The following is a 12,881-nucleotide window of genomic DNA, read 5'->3' as shown; positions in this document are numbered from 1 at the left end:
GGATCGTCGGTGGGTCTATTCGCAAGGAATGGGTCACCCACTCCATCGTAGGGTATCAGCCTAGTCTCAGTGCAGTTTTCCCCCTTCTATCCTAGTTCTGTGTTGCAGTTCCGTAACAATGATGACTGTTATGGTTTCCAATGGCAAGGAAACGTCAGAAGCATAGAATAAACGGACAAGCTCTCGGGTGATGGAAACTAGAGCTGACCGCGATGCTAAACCTACACACCACACTAGAAGTAGCCAGGGGGCATTCCTGCGTTGTCTCTAGATGCCGTGCGCCAGCCGGAGAACTAACTACCCCTGGTAGAAGAAAACACAGTCCTGGCTTGCCTCCAGGTATATGCAGTAGGGTATATACAGTGGGGTGTATACAGTGGGGTACACAATTGGGTATACAGTGGGACACACTGTGGGGTATATAAAGTGGAGTACACAGTTGCGTATACAGTGGGATACACAGTGGGGTATACACAGTGGGGTACACAGTGGGTACAGTATATACAGTGGGGTACACAATAGGTATACACAGTAGGTATATACAGTGGGGTATATACAGTAGGGTATATACAGTGGGGTATTTACAGTGGGATACACAGTGTGGTATACAGTGGGGTACACAGTGGGTATATACAGTGGGGTACACAGTGGGGTATATACAGTGGGGTACATAGTGGTGTATATACGGTAGGGTCACAGTGAAGTATACAGTGGGGTACACAGTGGGATATATACAGTGAGCTACACACAGTGGGGTACAGTGGGATATATACAGTGGGCTACACACACAGTGGGGTATACAGTGGGGTACACAGTGGATATATACAGTGGGATACACAGTGGGGTATATACAGTGGGGTACACAGTGGGGTATATACAGTGGGGTACATAGTGGGGTATACAGTGAGGCACACAGGGGGTATATACAGTGGGGTATACAGTGGGGTACATAGTGGGGTATACAGTGGGGTACACAGTGGGTATATACAGTGGGATACACAGTGGGATATATACAGTGGGCTACACACACAGTGGGGTATATACAGTGGGGTACTGTTGTGAAATTGGATTCTGGGCTCCCCCGGTGGCCACTGGTGGAATTGAACTTGTGTGCATCATCTTCTCTGTTCACCTGTTCCCATCAGGATGTGGGAGTCTCTATATAACCTTGCTCCTCTGTCAGTTTCATGCCGGTCAACAATGTAATCAGAAGCCTTTCTTTGCATGTTCCTGCTACTAGACAACTCCCAGCTAAGTTGGACTTTCGTCCTTGTTTGTTTTTGCATTTTGTTCCAGTTCACAGCTGCTGTTTCGTTACTGTGTCTGGAAAGCTCTTGTGATCTGAAATTGCCACTCTGGTGTTATGAGTTAATACTAGAGTCTTAAAGTAATTTCTGGATGGTGTTTTGATAGGGTTTTCAGCTGACCATGAAAGTGCCCTTTCTGTCTTCCTGCTATCTAGTAAGCGGACCTCGATTTTGCTAAACCTATTTTCATACTACGTTTGTCATTTCATCTATAATCACCGCCAATATATGTGGGGGCCTCTGTCTGCCTTTTGGGGAAATTTCTCTAGAGGTGAGCCAGGACTGTATTTTCCTCTGCTAGGATTAGTTAGTCCTCCGGCTGGCGCTGGGCGTCTAGGGATAAAACGTAGGCACGCTACCCGGCCACTGTTAATTGTGCGGCAGGTTTAGTTCATGGTCAGTTTAGATTCCATCTTCCAAGAGCTAGTTCTTATATATGCTGGGCTATGTTCTCTCGCCATTGAGAATCATGACAGTTTGACCGGCCCAAAAGGGTTAAATTATTGGCTGAGAAAGGAGAGAAAAAAGAAGTCTGCTGAAAATTTTTTTTTTTTTTCCTCTAGTTCTGAGTGTGCTCATAATTGAATCACTTGCTAGTCTGCCTATACTGCAGCCTTCCTCTCTTTCTCTCCTTCTAATCCTTGAATGGCTCTGTGTTCACCTGTTTGAAATGGATCTTCAGAGTGTAGCTACAGGTTTGAATAATCTCGCCACGAAGGTACAAAATTTGCAAGATTTTGTTGTTCATGCACCTATGTCTGAACCTAGAATTCCTTTGCCTGAATTTTTTTCAGGGAATAGATCTTGCTTTCAAAATTTTAAAAATAATTGCAAATTGTTTTTGTCCCTGAAGTCTCGCTCTGCCGGAGATCCTGCACAGCAGGTCAGGATTGTAATTTCCTTGCTCCGGGGCGACCCTCAAGATTGGGCTTTTGCATTGACACCAGGGGATCCTGCGTTGCTCAATGTGGATGCGTTTTTTCTGGCCTTGGGGTTGCTTTATGAGGAACCTCATTTAGAGCTTCAGGCGGAAAAAGCTTTGATGTCCCTATCTCAGGGGCAAGACGAAGCTGAAATATACTGCCAAAAATTCCGTAAATGGTCTGTGCTTACTCAGTGGAATGAGTGCGCCCTGGCGGCGATTTTCAGAGAAGGTCTCTCTGATGCCATTAAGGATGTTATGGTGGGGTTCCCTGTGCCTGCGGGTCTGAATGAGTCCATGACAATGGCTATTCAGATCGATAGGCGTCTGCGGGAGCGCAAACCTGTGCACCATTTGGCGGTGTCTACTGAGAAGACGCCAGAAAATATGCAATGTGATAGAATTCTGTCCAGAAGCGAGCGGCAGAATTTTAGACGAAAAAATGGGTTGTGCTTCTATTGTGGTGATTCAACTCATGTTATATCAGCATGCTCTAAGCGTACTAAGAAGCTTGACAAGTCTGTTTCAATTAGCACTTTACAGTCTAAGTTTATTCTATCTGTGACCCTGATTTGTTCTTTATCATCTATTACCGCGGACGCCTATGTCGACTCTGGCGCCGCTTTGAGTCTTATGGATTGGTCCTTTGCCAAACGCTGTGGGTATGATTTGGAGCCTTTGGAAGCTCCTATACCTCTGAAGGGGATTGACTCCACCCCATTGGCTAGTAATAAACCACAATACTGGACACAAGTAACTATGCGTATTAATCCGGATCACCAGGAGATTATTCGCTTTCTGGTGCTGTATAATCTACATGATGTTTTGGTGCTAGGATTGCCATGGCTGCAATCTCATAACCCAGTCCTCGACTGGAAAGCTATGTCTGTGTTAAGCTGGGGATGTAAAGGGACTCATGGGGACGTACCTTTGGTTTCCATTTCATCATCTATTCCCTCTGAGATTCCTGAATTCTTGTCTGACTATCGTGACGTTTTTGAAGAACCCAAGCTTGGTTCACTACCTCCGCACCGGGAGTGCGATTGTGCCATAGATTTGATCCCGGGTAGTAAATACCCTAAGGGTCGTTTATTTAATCTGTCTGTGCCTGAACACGCTGCTATGCGAGAATATATAAAGGAGTCCTTGGAAAAGGGACATATTCGTCCTTCGTCATCTCCCTTAGGAGCCGGTTTTTTCTTTGTGTCTAAGAAAGATGGCTCTTTGAGGCCGTGTATTGATTATCGGCTTTTGAATAAAATCACGGTTAAATATCAATATCCGTTACCACTGCTGACTGATTTGTTTGCTCATATAAAGGGGGCCAAGTGGTTCTCTAAGATTGATCTCCGTGGGGCGTATAATTTGGGGCGAATCAAGCAGGGGGATGAGTGGAAAACCGCATTTAATACGCCCGAGGGCCACTTTGAGTATTTGGTGATGCCTTTTGGTCTTTCAAATGCCCCTTCAGTCTTCCAGTCCTTTATGCATGACATTTTCCGCGATTATTTGGATAAATTTATGATTGTGTATCTGGATGATATTCTGATTTTTTCGGATGACTGGGACTCTCATGTCCAGCAGGTCAGGAGGGTTTTTCAGGTTTTGCGGTCTAATTCCTTGTGTGTGAAGGGTTCTAAGTGCGTTTTTGGGGTTCAAAAGATTTCCTTCTTGGGATACATTTTTTCCCCCTCTTCCATCGAGATGGATCCTGTCAAGGTTCAGGCTATTTGTGATTGGACGCAACCCTCTTCTCTTAAGAGTCTTCAGAAATTTTTGGGCTTTGCTAACTTTTATCGTCGATTTATTGCTGGTTTTTCTGATGTTGTTAAACCATTGAGTGATTTGACTAAGAAGGGTGCTGATGTTGCTGATTGGTCCCCTGATGCTGTGGAGGCCTTTCGGGAGCTTAAGCGCCGCTTTTCTTCCGCCCCTATGTTGCGTCAGCCTGATGTTGCTCTTCCTTTTCAGGTTGAGGTCGACGCTTCTGAAATCGGAGCTGGGGCGGTGTTGTCGCAGAGAAGTTCCGACTGCCCCGTGATGAGACCTTGTGCTTTTTTTTCCCGTAAATTTTCGCCCGCCGAGCGGAATTATGATATTGGGAATCGGGAGCTTTTGGCCATGAAGTGGGCTTTTGAGGAGTGGCGTCACTGGCTTGAGGGGGCCAGACATCAGGTGGTGGTATTGACTGACCACAAAAATTTAATTTACCTTGAGTCTGCCAGGCGCCTGAATCCTAGACAGGCGCGCTGGTCGTTGTTTTTCTCTCGGTTTAATTTTGTGGTGTCATACCTACCGGGTTCTAAGAATGTTAAGGCGGATGCCCTTTCTAGGAGTTTTGAGCCTGACTCCCCTGGTAATTCTGAGCCCACAGGTATCCTTAAGGATGGAGTGATATTGTCTGCCGTTTCTCCAGACCTGCGGCGGGCCTTGCAGGAGTTTCAGGCGGATAGACCGGATCGTTGCCCACCTGGTAGACTGTTTGTTCCTGATGATTGGACCAGTAGAGTCATCTCTGAGGTTCATTCTTCTGCGTTGGCAGGTCATCCTGGAATCTTTGGTACCAGGGATTTGGTGGCAAGGTCCTTCTGGTGGCCTTCCCTGTCACGAGATGTGCGAGGCTTTGTGCAGTCTTGTGACGTTTGTGCTCGGGCCAAGCCTTGTTGTTCTCGGGCTAGTGGATTGTTGTTGCCCTTGCCTATTCCGAAGAGGCCTTGGACGCACATCTCGATGGATTTTATTTCGGATCTGCCTGTTTCTCAGAAGATGTCTGTCATCTGGGTGGTGTGTGACCGTTTCTCTAAGATGGTCCATTTGGTTCCCTTGCCTAAGTTGCCTTCTTCTTCCGAGTTGGTTCCTCTGTTTTTTCAAAATGTTGTTCGTTTGCATGGTATTCCGGAGAATATCGTTTCTGACAGAGGGACCCAATTCGTGTCTAGATTTTGGCGGGCATTCTGTGCTAGGATGGGCATAGATTTGTCTTTTTCGTCTGCTTTCCATCCTCAGACTAATGGCCAGACCGAGCGGACTAATCAGACCTTGGAGACATATTTGAGGTGTTTTGTGTCTGCGGATCAGGATGATTGGGTTGCTTTTTTGCCATTGGCGGAGTTCGCCCTCAATAATCGGGCCAGCTCTGCCACCTTGGTGTCCCCGTTTTTCTGTAATTCGGGGTTTCATCCTCGATTTTCCTCCGGTCAGGTGGAATCTTCGGATTGTCCTGGAGTGGATGCTGTGGTGGAGAGGTTGCATCAGATTTGGGGGCAGGTAGTGGACAATTTGAAGTTGTCCCAGGAGAAGACTCAGCTTTTTGCCAACCGCCGTCGTCGTGTTGGTCCTCGGCTTTGTGTTGGGGACTTGGTGTGGTTGTCTTCTCGTTTTGTCCCTATGAGGGTTTCTTCTCCTAAGTTTAAGCCTCGGTTCATCGGCCCGTACAAGATATTGGAGATTCTTAACCCTGTGTCCTTCCGTTTGGACCTCCCTGCATCTTTTTCTATTTATAATGTTTTTCATCGGTCATTATTGCGCAGGTATGAGGTACCGGTTGTGCCTTCCGTTGAGCCTCCTGCTCCGGTGTTGGTTGAGGGTGAGTTGGAGTACGTTGTGGAAAAGATCTTAGACTCCCGTGTTTCCAGACGGAAACTCCAGTATCTGGTCAAATGGAAGGGATACGGTCAGGAGGATAATTCTTGGGTGACTGCCTCTGATGTTCATGCCTCCGATCTTGTCCGTGCCTTTCATAGGGCTCATCCTGATCGCCCTGGTGGTTCTGGTGAGGGTTCGGTGCCCCCTCCTTAAGGGGGGGGTACTGTTGTGAAATTGGATTCTGGGCTCCCCCGGTGGCCACTGGTGGAATTGAACTTGTGTGCATCATCTTCTCTGTTCACCTGTTCCCATCAGGATGTGGGAGTCTCTATATAACCTTGCTCCTCTGTCAGTTTCATGCCGGTCAACAATGTAATCAGAAGCCTTTCTTTGCATGTTCCTGCTACTAGACAACTCCCAGCTAAGTTGGACTTTCGTCCTTGTTTGTTTTTGCATTTTGTTCCAGTTCACAGCTGCTGTTTCGTTACTGTGTCTGGAAAGCTCTTGTGATCTGAAATTGCCACTCTGGTGTTATGAGTTAATACTAGAGTCTTAAAGTAATTTCTGGATGGTGTTTTGATAGGGTTTTCAGCTGACCATGAAAGTGCCCTTTCTGTCTTCCTGCTATCTAGTAAGCGGACCTCGATTTTGCTAAACCTATTTTCATACTACGTTTGTCATTTCATCTATAATCACCGCCAATATATGTGGGGGCCTCTGTCTGCCTTTTGGGGAAATTTCTCTAGAGGTGAGCCAGGACTGTATTTTCCTCTGCTAGGATTAGTTAGTCCTCCGGCTGGCGCTGGGCGTCTAGGGATAAAACGTAGGCACGCTACCCGGCCACTGTTAATTGTGCGGCAGGTTTAGTTCATGGTCAGTTTAGATTCCATCTTCCAAGAGCTAGTTCTTATATATGCTGGGCTATGTTCTCTCGCCATTGAGAATCATGACAGGGTACATAGTGGGGTATACAGTGGGTATATACAGTGGGGTACACAGTGAAGTATATACAGTGAGGTACATAGTGGGGTATACAGTGGGGTACACAGTGGGTATATACAGTGGGGTACATAGTGGGGTACATAGTGGGGTATACAGTGGGGCACACAGTGGGTATATACAGTGGGGTACACAGTGAGGTATATACAGTGGGGTACATAGTGGGTATACAGTGGGGTACACAGTGGGTATATACAGTGGGGTATATACAGTGGGGTACACAGTGGGGTGTATACAGTGGGGTACACAGTGGGGTATATACAGTGGGGTACACAGTGGGGTGTATACAGTGGGGTATACAGTGGGGTACACAGTGGGATACACAGTGGGGTATATACAGTGGGGTAAATAGTGGGTATATACAGTGGGGTACACAGTGGGGTATATACAGTGGGGTACACAGTGGGGTATACAGTGGGGTACACAGTGGGGTATATACAGTGGGGTACACAGTGGGGTGTATACAGTGGGGTACACAGTGGGGTATACAGTGGGGTACACAGTGGGTATATACAGTGGGATACACAGTGGGGTATATACAGTGGAGTACAGAGTGGGGTGTATACAGTGGGGTATACAGTGGGGTACACAGTGGGATACACAGTGGGGTATATACAGTGGGGTAAATAGTGGGGTATATACAGTGGGGTACATAGTGAGGTATACAGTGGGGTACACAGTGGTAGATATACAGTGGGGTACACAGTGGGTATATACAGTGGGATACACAGTGGGGTATATACAGTGGGGTACACAGTGGGGTGTATACAGTGGGGTACACAGTGGGATACACAGTGGGGTATATACAGTGGGGTAAATAGTGGGGTATATACAGTGGGGTACATAGTGAGGTACACAGTGGGAGATATTGTTGTGAATTTGCTTTTTGCTCCCTCTAGTGGTTACTAGTTTTTTGACTCTGGTTTTTCTGTCATTCCTTTTATCCGCACCTGGGTCGTTAGTTAGGGGTGTTGCTATATAAGCTCCCTGGACCTTCAGTTCAATGCCTGGCAACGTAGTTATCAGAGCTAGTCTGCTGTGCTCTTGTCTACTGATCCTGGTTCCAGTTATATCAGCTAAGTCTGCCTTTTGCTTTTTGCTATTTGTTTTGGTTTTGTATTTTTGTCCAGCTTGTTCCTAATCTTTATCCTGACCTTTGCTGGAAGCTCTAGGGGGGCTGGTGTTCTCCCCCCGGACCGTTAGACGGTTCGGGGGTTCTTGAATTTCCAGTGTGGATTTTGATAGGGTTTTTGTTGACCATATAAGTTACCTTTCTTTATTCTGCTATCAGTAAGCGGGCCTCTCTGTGCTAAACCTGGTTCATTTCTGTGTTTGTCATTTCCTCTTATCTCACCGTCATTATTTGTGGGGGGCTTCTATCCAGCTTTGGGGTCCCCTTCTCTGGAGGCAAGAAAGGTCTTTGTTTTCCTCTACTAGGGGTAGCTAGATTCTCCGGCTGGCGCGTGTCATCTAGAATCAACGTAGGAATGATCCCCGGCTACTTCTAGTGTTGGCGTTAGGAGTAGATATATGGTCAACCCAGTTACCACTACCCTATGAGCTGGATTTTTGTATTCTGCAGACTTCCACGTTCCTCTGAGACCCTCGCCATTGGGGTCATAACAGTTTGCCAGGCCAATATTAAATGTTTAATGCATTGCAGAAGAGGGATTATAAGAAAGAAGATTCTGAGTTTTTTTTTTTTTCTTCTTCCCCTTTACCTCAGAGTGGCTATGCTTGCTGCAGACATGAATGTCCAGACCTTGATTACAAGTGTGGACCAGCTGGCTACTCGTGTGCAGGGCATACAAGACTATGTTATCAGAAATCCTAGGTCAGAACCTAAAATACCGATTCCTGAACTGTTTTCCGGAGACAGGTTTAAGTTTAGGAATTTCGTGAATAATTGTAAATTGTTTTTGTCCCTGAGACCCTGTTCATCTGGAGATTCTGCTCAGCAAGTAAAAATTGTTATTTCGTTCTTACGGGGCGACCCTCAGGATTGGGCTTTTTCGCTGGCGCCAGGAGATCCGGCATTGGCTGATCTTGATGCGTTTTTTCTGGCGCTCGGTTTACTTTATGAGGAACCCAATCTTGAGATTCAGGCAGAAAAGGCCTTGCTGGCTATGTCTCAGGGGCAGGACGAGGCTGAAGTGTATTGCCAAAAATTTCGGAAATGGTCCGTGCTGACACATTGGAACGAGTGTGCACTGACCGCTAATTTTAGAAATGGCCTTTCTGAAGCCATTAAGAATGTTATGGTGGGTTTTCCCATTCCCACAGGTCTGAATGATACTATGGCACTGGCTATTCAAATTGACCGGCGGTTGCGGGAGCGCAAAACCGCAAATTCCCTCATGGTGTTGTCTGAACAGACACCTAATTCGGTACAATGTGATAGAAAAACCGCAAATTCCCTCATGGTGTTGTCTGAACAGACACCTGATTTAATGCAATGTGATAGAATCCTGACTAGAAATGAGCGGAAAATTCATAGACGCCGGAATGGCTTGTGCTACTACTGTGGTGATTCTACACATGTTATCTCAGCATGCTCTAAACGTATAGCTAAGGTTGTTAGTCCTGTCACCGTTGGTAATTTGCAACCTAAATTTATTCTGTCTGTAACTTTGATTTGCTCACTGTCATCTTATCCTGTCATGGCGTTTGTAGATTCAGGTGCTGCCCTGAGTCTCATGGATCTCTCATTTGCTAAGCGCTGTGGTTTTACTCTTGAACCATTAGAAAATCCTATACCTCTTAGGGGTATTGATGCTACACCATTGGCAGCAAATAAACCGCAGTATTGGACCCAGTCAAGGTCCGAGCTATTCTTGATTGGACTCAGCCCTCGTCAGTTAAGAGTCTTCAGAAGTTCTTGGGCTTCGCTAACTTCTACCGTCGTTTTATCGCTAATTTTTCTAGCATTGTGAAACCTTTGACGGATATGACCAAGAAGGGCTCCGATGTAGCTAACTGGGCTCCTGCTGCCGTGGAGGCTTTCCAGGAGTTGAAACGCCGGTTTACTTCGGCGCCTGTTTTGTGCCAGCCTGACGTCACACTTCCCTTTCAGGTTGAGGTGGATGCTTCGGAGATTGGGGCAGGGGCCGTTTTGTCGCAGAGAGGCCCTGGTTGCTCTGTTATGAAACCTTGTGCCTTTTTCTCTAGGAAGTTTTCGCCTGCCGAGCGAAATTATGATGTGGGCAATCGGGAGTTGTTGGCCATGAAATGGGCATTTGAGGAGTGGCGTCATTGGCTCGAGGGTGCTAAGCATCGTGTGGTGGTCTTGACTGATCACAAAAATCTGATGTATCTCGAGTCTGCTAAACGCCTTAATCCGAGACAGGCCCGCTGGTCATTGTTTTTCTCCCGCTTTGATTTTGTTGTCTCGTATTTACCAGGTTCAAAGAATGTGAAGGCCGATGCTCTTTCTAGGAGCTTTGTGCCTGATGCTCCTGGAGTCGCTGATCCTGTTGGTATTCTTAAAGATGGAGTTATCTTGTCAGCTATTTCTCCGGATCTGCGACGTGTGTTGCAGAGATTTCAGGCTGATAGGCCTGAGTCTTGTCCACCTGACAGACTGTTTGTCCCGGATAAGTGGACCAGCAGAGTCATTTCCGAGGTTCATTCCTCGGTGTTGGCAGGTCACCCGGGAATTTTTGGCACCAGAGATCTGGTGGCCAGGTCCTTTTGGTGGACTTCCTTGTCAAGGGATGTGCGGTCATTTGTGCAGTCCTGTGGGACTTGTGCTCGAGCTAAGCCTTGCTGTTCTCGTGCCAGCGGTTTGCTCTTGCCCTTGCCTGTCCCGAAGAGACCTTGGACACATATCTCCATGGATTTCATTTCTGATCTTCCGCTATCTCAGGGCATGTCCGTTATCTGGGTGATATGTGATCGCTTCTCCAAGATGGTCCATTTGGTTCCTTTGCCTAAGCTGCCTTCCTCTTCCGATCTGGTTCCTGTGTTTTTCCAGAACGTGGTTCGTTTGCACGGCATCCCTGAGAATATTGTGTCAGACAGAGGATCCCAGTTCGTTTCCAGGTTCTGGCGATCCTTTTGTAGTAGGATGGGCATTGATTTGTCGTTTTCGTCTGCTTTCCATCCTCAGACTAATGGACAGACGGAGCGAACCAATCAGACTTTGGAGGCTTATTTGAGGTGTTTTGTCTCTGCTGATCAGGACGATTGGGTGACATTCTTGCCGTTGGCTGAGTTTGCCCTTAATAATCGGGCTAGTTCCGCCACCTTGGTTTCGCCTTTTTTCTGCAACTCTGGTTTCCATCCTCGCTTTTCTTCGGGTCATGTGGAGCCTTCTGACTGTCCTGGGGTGGATTCTGTGGTGGATAGGTTGCAGCAGATCTGGAATCATGTGGTGGACAACTTGAAGTTGTCACAGGAGAAGGCTCAGCGCTTTGCCAACCGCCGCCGCGGTGTGGGTCCCCGACTACGCGTTGGGGATTTGGTATGGCTTTCTTCCCGCTTTGTTCCTATGAAGGTCTCCTCTCCCAAATTTAAACCTCGTTTTATTGGGCCTTACAAGATATTGGAAATCCTTAATCCTGTATCTTTTCGTCTGGATCTTCCTGTGTCGTTTGCTATTCACAATGTATTTCATAGGTCCTTGTTGCGGCGGTACATTGTGCCTGTAGTTCCTTCTGCTGAGCCTCCTGCTCCGGTGTTGGTTGAGGGCGAGTTGGAGTACGTGGTGGAGAAGATCTTGGATTCTCGCCTCTCCAGGCGGAGGCTTCAGTACCTGGTCAAGTGGAAGGGCTATGGTCAGGAGGATAATTCCTGGGTGGTCGCCTCTGATGTTCATGCGGCCGATTTAGTTCGTGCCTTTCATGCCGCTCATCCTGATCGCCCTGGTGGTCGTGGTGAGGGTTCGGTGACCCCTCACTAAGGGGGGGGTACTGTTGTGAATTTGCTTTTTGCTCCCTCTAGTGGTTACTAGTTTTTTGACTCTGGTTTTTCTGTCATTCCTTTTATCCGCACCTGGGTCGTTAGTTAGGGGTGTTGCTATATAAGCTCCCTGGACCTTCAGTTCAATGCCTGGCAACGTAGTTATCAGAGCTAGTCTGCTGTGCTCTTGTCTACTGATCCTGGTTCCAGTTATATCAGCTAAGTCTGCCTTTTGCTTTTTGCTATTTGTTTTGGTTTTGTATTTTTGTCCAGCTTGTTCCTAATCTTTATCCTGACCTTTGCTGGAAGCTCTAGGGGGGCTGGTGTTCTCCCCCCGGACCGTTAGACGGTTCGGGGGTTCTTGAATTTCCAGTGTGGATTTTGATAGGGTTTTTGTTGACCATATAAGTTACCTTTCTTTATTCTGCTATCAGTAAGCGGGCCTCTCTGTGCTAAACCTGGTTCATTTCTGTGTTTGTCATTTCCTCTTATCTCACCGTCATTATTTGTGGGGGGCTTCTATCCAGCTTTGGGGTCCCCTTCTCTGGAGGCAAGAAAGGTCTTTGTTTTCCTCTACTAGGGGTAGCTAGATTCTCCGGCTGGCGCGTGTCATCTAGAATCAACGTAGGAATGATCCCCGGCTACTTCTAGTGTTGGCGTTAGGAGTAGATATATGGTCAACCCAGTTACCACTACCCTATGAGCTGGATTTTTGTATTCTGCAGACTTCCACGTTCCTCTGAGACCCTCGCCATTGGGGTCATAACAGATATACAGTGGGGTAAGCAGTGGGGTACATAGTGGGGTATACAGTGGGGTACACAGTGGGTATATACAGTGGGTTATATACAGTGGGGTACATAGTGGGTTATATACAGTGAGGTATATAGTGAGGTATACAGTGGGTATATAGTGAGGTATACAGTGGGAGATATGCAGCGGGGTACAGGGCTGCCACTAGGAATTTTGGGGTCCCATACTGGCCAACTTTTCAGGGCCCCCTTGTGACTCCACTCAGGCTCCACCCCTCAAACTGTCCACAGTCAAAAGATTTTTTAAGCCGCCACCACGACAGCGTAGGCTCTTCTGGCCGGGCCCTACTCTAACCTATTAATCATTTGTGAAAATATCCAAGACATTGTATTTTTCAATTTTTAAAATGACTAATA

Source organism: Ranitomeya variabilis, chromosome 7 (assembly GCF_051348905.1).
Source record: "Ranitomeya variabilis isolate aRanVar5 chromosome 7, aRanVar5.hap1, whole genome shotgun sequence".
Taxonomy (NCBI): Eukaryota; Metazoa; Chordata; class Amphibia; order Anura; family Dendrobatidae; genus Ranitomeya; species Ranitomeya variabilis.
The sequence above is the reverse complement of the archived record's forward strand: the minus strand, read 5'-3'. Positions refer to the sequence as shown.